Source organism: Anser brachyrhynchus, assembly GCF_964034855.1.
Source record: "Anser brachyrhynchus genome assembly, chromosome: 10".
Lineage (NCBI taxonomy): Eukaryota > Metazoa > Chordata > Aves > Anseriformes > Anatidae > Anser > Anser brachyrhynchus.
In genome coordinates this window covers 1413889-1420774 of record NC_137705.1, presented here as the reverse complement: position 1 = coordinate 1420774, position 6886 = coordinate 1413889, and positions in this window count along the sequence as shown.

Sequence of the window (6886 nt, the reverse complement as noted above, 5' to 3'; positions counted from 1 at the left end):
GGCACAGGTCAGGTGAAGCAAGTCTGTTCCTGCAAGGGTTGTACTAATGGTATTTTTTTTTCCCTTTCTCCTGATTTCCAGACTCTGCTCCTTAGATGTGAAAAATATCATAATTGTATTGGTATAGGCATGGAAAATGAACTCCAAAATACTTTGATCTAGAGAATTTGAGCTTAGTTCTAGTGGGAATTAGGAAGGAGAAGTTTCAACTAATTTATGTTTGAAATGCCTTTATAACTTTTGCTTCATAAACACAGAGAGAGAGATAAAATGATAGTAAAAATTCATATTTGGGAAATGGACATTCTCCTTTCTGGCAGTAAAAACTAAAGGCAATTTGCTCTATTTCAAGAAGATGGTTAGCAGTTACTGTGATTTCCAGTGATGTAGCTTTAATGTTCAACACATCTTAATCTTGCCACCTATAAAACATTCCTTTGATGGGAAGTTGATGTTCTATGGGTTTGGATCCTATCCACGGGTGGAATTAATGCCTTGGTTAAAAAAAGATAAAAAAGGAACCTAATGTAAAACCTGCGTGGTTGCCTATCCCCCGAGGTGGTCGGCAGCGCCCAGCCCCGTGTCCCTGGGGCTGCGCAGCCACAACCACCGCGGGCTGCAGGGCTTCTGCAGCGTCAGGCTTCAAGCCGCGCCCTGCCGAAACCAGCAACACTCGCACGCTACCGCTGGTGACGGGGGACTTCCTTATGTAATATACTTGCTGTTGGAATACCTCAGTGTAAATGGAAAAGCTAAGAAGAAAACGCAAGAAGAAACCTAAGAGGGTTGAGGATTTTGTATTTATATTTTTGTATTTTTATATTTATATTTTTATATTTTATTTTAGGTATTGAAAGCAGGGATGCTGGCCACCAGCCTAACCTGCTCCATGCTGGCTTTTGGTCACAGTACAGGGGGAGACTGAGTTTTAGGAGCCACCCATCCACCCCACTGGAAGGGGCACATTTCGTTCTCCACCTATTTCCCTGAAAAAAAAGAATAAAAATCATATGAAATTAAACTTAGGCCCAGTAATGCATAAAGAAATCAGATCTTATCAACTTGGAACAAGCAAACTTACTCAATGGGTGAAATAATTTAGTTCCAGCCTGATAGAATATCAACCCCAGGATGTTTTTCCCTGTCTTTCACTTGTTCCTCTCTTCTCCAAAGTCCCATTTTTAATTTTTCTTCCTTGAAGAGAATGAAAGGAAAGTTGCTAATGAATTAAACAACAAAACCAAATAATGGTGTTTGTCCAGGATTCTGATTTTTTTTTTCATGTCTGTGGCAGAGCTAGGAATCGAATCCGTGTTGTGGGGCTCCAGCCCAGGCTGTTTCTCGCTCATCAGCTGTCCCTCCAATTAAATTAACTGTCTGAAATTAACATACATTCCAGCATCACTCTTTTAATTTAATTTTATGTTTCTTTAAACTAAATTGCTTTTAATAAAAAAAACTTATAAAAAAGGATTTATTCTTGTCTTCTAATGCCAACCTTGAGCCACCATTTATGTGTTTTAAAAATTTCAATTTGATTTAGTCAGAGTTATAACCTAAGTTAATAGAGGAAGCAGACTAGATATATAAGAAAACTTCTGAATTTACAGATAATGCAGAACGCTATCAGTGTAAGTAATTAAAGGAGAAAAACTCTCCTGTTCTAATTCAAAAAATAAGTGATGGGGAAACTTGTACTGCTGTGTGAACATTTCATTTCCCAATAGTAAAAGCATGTTTGTATCTGGGTCAAGAGAAAAAAAAAAGTTGCTAAAATTAAGCAACACTTCAAAGTGGATTTATTACGTGTGAGTGAGGCTCAATAAGAAACACCGAGTTGTTGTATGGTGCAAATGATGTTTTCTTAACAGGATGTGGAGTTCTGTGTTTGATTTCTTTTTCTGAAATATTTACAAGAAAATCAACTGCAGTGTTCTGGTCCTGCAACTATCTACACCAGTTTTTCATCTTGTGTTAGCAGGATTAATATGCATTACTATTTACTGAACCGAATCCACGACCTACGGGGTTAGGTGTACCGGGAGATCTGGCAGAGGTCTCGTCGCTCCTGTTCGACCCGCGCAGTGGAAGCTCTGCGCTGTGTTTCTGATAGAATTAAGCAGCAAAAAAAGTGGTTGATAAGGGCCCTTTTCTGGTGAAATACACCAAACCTCTGAGCAGGAGGTGTGCTTCCCTCCACAGGTGAAGTCTCCCAAGGTATCTGCTGCTCCTGTGTGTGTCAGATAAGTGCCTTTCGGCCTGACGTGGGTCTCGCTTCTCCTTGTATCTGCCTCTGCTTCAGGGATAACATCTTCACGAGGAGCCTGTTACTTCTGCTGGCAGGGTCTGATGCTGTGTCCCTTGCTGCGGTGTCTTAGCTTTAGGTTTATAATTTTGCATATATGGAAGTCTGTGAAAATGTCTTAAGTTTTTGCAAGCCCTTATTTAAATAACTATTTTAAGCAGGTAGTTAGTTATACACAGCGTCCCTTCCAAAACGTGTTTTGTGTACATCTGGAAAAATTCCTTATCTTAAGGGTTTGAAAACCTGGAGTAAAACCTGCACCTAAATTTTGATTTTGAATGTGGTTGATTTGTCAGCTGTGGATTCCTAAATTCCATCCTCAGGTGCCGTGTTTCCAAGGCCCAGCTTTGCAAAGAAATTCAGTGTTTCCCATGTGAGGTAAGGAGCGAGGGTGGCGTACAGGGATTTTCAAAACCACCCACACTCCCCAGCTGCGTTGTTTTGGGGTGGCTCTATAGGCTTTAGTAACCAAACTCAGCTGCATGCAGGGCTCCTGGGGCCAAGCCTCCCTCCCCTTCCCCCTAGAGCTGCAGAACTGGGGCTTCAGCCTAAAAACCCATCACCCTGTGATCGCTGTTTCACCTTTTGGGGTTTTTTCTTCCCCACGGTTGTCATGCAGATCGGGTGCTGCAGGGTGACCTCTGACCAGCAGCGGCTGACCTCTGGCTGCAGCCCACTGCTGGGGTGAGGAGCCTGGCACCTCCAGCCCTTCCACTGTCCCAGGCCCTCCACCTACGCCTCTCCCCCACAAAAGCTGCCTTTTTTATTTTGGGTCTCGAAGACCATGAAACCATGAAATGGTCAGTGCTCAGAGGGCTGAAGAGATCCATCCCATGGCTAAGCACACAAATATCACTCAGCTCCTGGAGATGCAGCCCTGTAATGTACCAACGCCACGGTCATCTTTTCTCACAGAGGGGGAACCAATGGCTGTAGGCATTTAAAAAACAACACTATGAAAATCCATCACGTTTTGTACCACCATTTGTGTGGAGGCCCTCAAACAACTCAACTCCAAATTTCCCCCTCCTCAAAGCTGCCTTGTGAATAACAAAGCCCACATTGTTCTTGGGTGTTCTTCTGAATTTATTTTCTGTCATCTTCTTAAGGAAAGAAAATACAGCTTCTCTCACTTAGCACCCTTTGGGACGGCAACAGTAGATGAAGAGCAAGCAATCAACATGTCAGGATAAAATTAGATTGCCACAGAGTACAAGGTTTGATCCAATATCTCTATCAGATTTAGTTCTCAGCTGTGCACATCACAATAAAATAATACTTGCTGTTTGTTGTCTAAAAGCATGCTCCAAGAGCAGCCCTAGCATGCTCCACCAGCATCCAGCCCAGAGCAGAGCCAGCCCAAAGCCACCCCTGAGCCGGGGCAGCTGGGCAATGGGTCCTCAGCCAGGGTCTTTGCTCTGCAGACCTGCTCCTGATTGCTGATGTGGCCTTGCAGACAGCTCTCATAGGGTCAGGGGCTACCCAGCACCTGCAGTACAGTTTGTACATAAAACATCATCATTTTGACATCACTTTTTCAACAAAATAATAAAGAGATAACATTTCCTTCTATTTTATTGTTAAAAAATAAATCAAGTGTTCATTCAAAAAGTTCTGATTTGGGTCAAAGTGTTTTGGTTAGCCTGAAGCATCTAAAAACCTGAATTGCCAGCAAATGAGAAAATGACGGCTATGTGCAGAGATGACTGAGTCTGTCCATGCCATATTCAAAACTAGAGCCTTTTTGTACCTGTTTGCAAATCTTATTCCAGCAGGCTTCCCGTTGGCAACAGCTGCCTGTGAAGGAGCCAGCAGGCTGCCAGGTTTGGCTGGGCCTTGTGCAGGAGCGTTGTTGGACCTTCGCCCTTTGCCATGTAGTTTAGCTGCACTGGTAATGGCAAAGTCATTGATCTGAACTAATTGAGGATAAAATCTATTTTCTCTTAGGTGTAAAACTATGGATACGTGCATACCCACTCTTTCCGTATCATTGCAGAGCAGTTAGTCTCCTGTTTAAAGGATTTAACCTCGTTCTGCTTGTACTCAGCTTTAGGATTCGTATTATGAGACTGCAAGGATGTCTTCTGCCTTTGTGTTATTTCATTCTTCAGACCTGCTCTTGCTGCTGTCAATAGCTTTCAAATTAATGATCTGATCTTTTAAATTAATGAGTTTTCATTGACCTCGGTGGAAGTGGATCAGGTCTGAGCCTGCCAGGGCGTTCCCGTCAGTCCCAGATCTGGAAGCAGTTCGCCTGCTTCAACACCCAACCCAGCACCTCTGAGCGTGCCGTCTGAACCCACTGATTTAGCCATGCGTGTCCTGCTGCTCCTGGCTGGCAGGTTTTTAGTAAGGAAAAATTTGGTTTTGTTCCGTAGTAGCTCCAAGTTGGTTTGGGTTCCCTTCTACACTCACTTAGCTCCAGAAACCTGCCTAGAAAGCTTTTATTAGCCCAGGGTTTCCTGGGAGAGGAAATTGAGCACCTGCGTTTTCCCAGTCCCTAAATGAGATTTGAAAAATCTCATTTCAATAATTATAATAACAAAGCATCCCAGAAAATATAAATAGGATCTCCTCACAGGAGGCAGAGCGTCCCCCAGCAGCCTCATGGCTCTTCCAGCCCCACGGTGCTGTCCTCTGGGGCCGGGTGTACCAAAGGCACCGCTCCGGCCGTGCCACCCCAGCGCCAGGGGCACGCAGCGATGTGGCAGGGCCAAGCGGGCCCCCGGGGCTGCCTTCTGCTGAGGTTAGTGGCAGCATTTAGCAGCCCACGGGGCACGTGTCGACAGTGGGGCTGAGGGAAAGAGTCGCTTTAAAAGGGAGTATAATGGGGCATACAAGTTCTGATTAAGTATCATATAAGGGGGAAAAAGTTGTGAATGTATTGGCAATTCTCTGTCTGTCAAAGCAAATGAATGAAGGTAAAAATCTGTAAAAGCCACGTTGATAGAAAAGCATACGATACCGTTAGCTGGGGACACTGGGCCATCAATGTGTTTTACCTGAGTTTGTTCACTGTTGTACGCAGGCATAAAATCTGGCATAGGTCGGACTTTATGCTAAATGGATGGGGAGAGCCATTAAGGGAATAAACAAAATAGGTGGGGAAAACAGCTGCGTTCTTGTAGAAAGTACACAACCATGAAGAGACCTTAAAAATAATTTCAAAGTGAATATGCAAAGAGCACTCATGATTTCTGTCATAAAGCCTTCCAAAACAATCTCACGGCTCAATGTCTGCAGTCACTGGAGTGCAGAGAATTACGTAAGATTCCTGCTCTTTGCTTTATCGTATGCTTACCTCATATTCTCAATGATTCATTATCAAGATTTGTCAGGACTAATTAAGACGAGTGCCAGCTGTGATAGAGTTTTTGGTATCTGGGCACCTTGCTCTGTGGGGGTGTGACCAAGACTGTTCGTTGTCCAGAATTAGCTAATAGCAACTAGTGATTTAGTGGCTTGCTGCTCGCTGTGGTCTGAGCTGTTAACAGAGGTGAAGCTGTTTAGCAGCCCCTGGGGATACACCGCTTCTGTATACGAAATTGAATTTTCTGTAACTCTATTAAAAACAAAACAAAACAAAAAACACGCTGCCAACAAAGAGAAAATTTAGTAAATTACACACATGACTTTCTATTTTATGGCAAGTCACCTTTATTTAAATAAAAATAAGTAAATACACACTAAAAGAGTGTAACTTTAAAGTCAGGAAGGTACGAGAGTGAAAATTCTGCATTTGGTTATGGCTTTGAACATGAGTTTTAGTTCTGATGTGAGCTGTCCAGCGAGCTCCTAAACCTCTGGAAGCAGTTCACAAATGAGACCTTTCTGGTCCTTTTTCTGTGCAGGCAAATCCAGCCAGGACACAATCTATGTGCAGATATGCGCACCCTACTCTGAAAAACAAACAAACAAACAAAAAGCAGTGAATTTCTGGGCAGAAGTAGCAAAGCTCATGCAGAGGTGTGCGAGCTGTGAAATGGGGTGGGGGGGGGGGTGGCCTGGGGCTGCTTGGCACAGAGGGGAGCCTTTGGTTTTTGAAAATAAGATTATGGAAAGCAAGCCTTTAGAAAAACCAACTCAAACTCAACACCTCAAATCAACGGATTTTTTTATCTTAATCGCTGTGTGCCTGTTGACCAGTAGCCCTTCTGTAAACAGGGATAATAATACCACTTATCTTGTGAAAATAAATTACTGTTTTTGAAGCACTCAGACACTATAGTGATGATCACGATAGGAAAACCCAGGAAAAATTTATTAATTCTGCGTTGAACCAGAAGGACCACATCACAGCGTGTGCGGGGGGGGCTGAAGAAGCAGTTGTGCCTCTGTTGTTTCCTGCGGCTGGTTTTGCACGCTGGGGGCTCCTTCGTGAGGGGGCTTTCGAAGGGAAAGGCTGGGGCAGGGGGTGGCTCGAGGGAATGTGGGCAGCCCGGGTGCGGGTGGTCCCTGCTCTGCCCCATCTGGAGCCATGCCTGGGGGCTGCCATGGGGCAGGTCACCTTGTCACAGGGTGGCCCCAAACCCTGGTCATGTAGGGAAAGCCACCTCACTTAGTTACCGAGAACGTGCAGGA